This window comes from Nannospalax galili, unplaced genomic scaffold (genome assembly GCF_000622305.1).
Source record: "Nannospalax galili isolate Female #2095 unplaced genomic scaffold, S.galili_v1.0 scaffold53, whole genome shotgun sequence".
Lineage (NCBI taxonomy): Eukaryota > Metazoa > Chordata > Mammalia > Rodentia > Spalacidae > Nannospalax > Nannospalax galili.
The window spans coordinates 1943773-1944960 of NW_008332852.1; positions in this window are offsets into that span (position 1 = coordinate 1943773).

Genomic DNA, 1188 nt, shown 5'->3' on the forward strand with positions numbered 1-1188 from the left:
AAATCAGAAAAAAAAAAATCTCAAAGGAACCCCGGAGGAATCACGAGGCAAATATTCCTTCCAGATGTGTAACTAATGTTCATGCTCAGATTGTACCTGCTTTGCTCATTCATTGTATAGGAACACAGAAGCAACACCAGCAAACCCAGAGCCAGCAGGAAAATTGTGTGGTGTATGATGGAAGGCACTGCGCATTCGTTAATCGGAGAAACAAAAGTTATTGGCGGGGCACATTTAGTCATGAGCTCATATACTTAAGTTCTGAGGCAAGCTCCACACATGAGAAGACAGAGTATTTAAAAGTGCTTCTCTGAAGAGCAGGGCTGTGTGACTCTGCAACCAAGAACAGGGCAATGTCCAGGCATGGAGTGAGGGAATGCACAAGGTCCTCTAAGTCATGCCTGTTGCTGATATGGGCTGATATGATCAATCACATGTGAACATGCCAGTAGGCAGACTGAATGCAGCTTCTCACCTGATTCTGCTTGCACTCAGGTTTCCTTTCCTAGTAAGAGTCCATGGTAAACATTAAACGGCTCTCACTTAGGGTGCTGGCCTCTTTCTTCCCATACCAGATTTGTCTGTGGATTCACAAAACAGAGCACTTAGAACACCTTTACCCAAGACTTACTTTTGTTTCATTTCTCTGAACAAATGCTCTTACACTTCTAACCTCAATGAATATGTTTTTCCCAAAGCACTCACGGTCCCTAGTGACATCATTACATTGTGACATCCCAACCTTAACACCAAGATCCGAATCCTCATCCCCATGACTCCCAACCTCATTCCCATGTTTCTAAGCCTCATCCCTGTGACCCTAACCCTCACGTCCATAACCCCAACCCTCATCCCCATGACCCCAACCCTCGCCCCCATGTTCCCAACCCCATGCTCATGACCCCAATTCTCATCCCCATGACACTAACCCTCACCCCCAGGACCCTAGTACTCACCCCCATTATCTCTACCTTCACCCTTATGACCCTTGTGAAGCTGAAAAGGAGCTTTCTTGAGATAATATCCTTTATTCATCAACATATATTAACTGTTAAAAATAATATATTTCATTGTAATATTTTCATATGCATAAATATTTTGACCACATTCACTCTCCTGACCGTTTCTTGTTCACCCTCTTCTCTCCCATTGTCCTTTCCCCCAAGTGATCTTTTAGCCCCATTACGC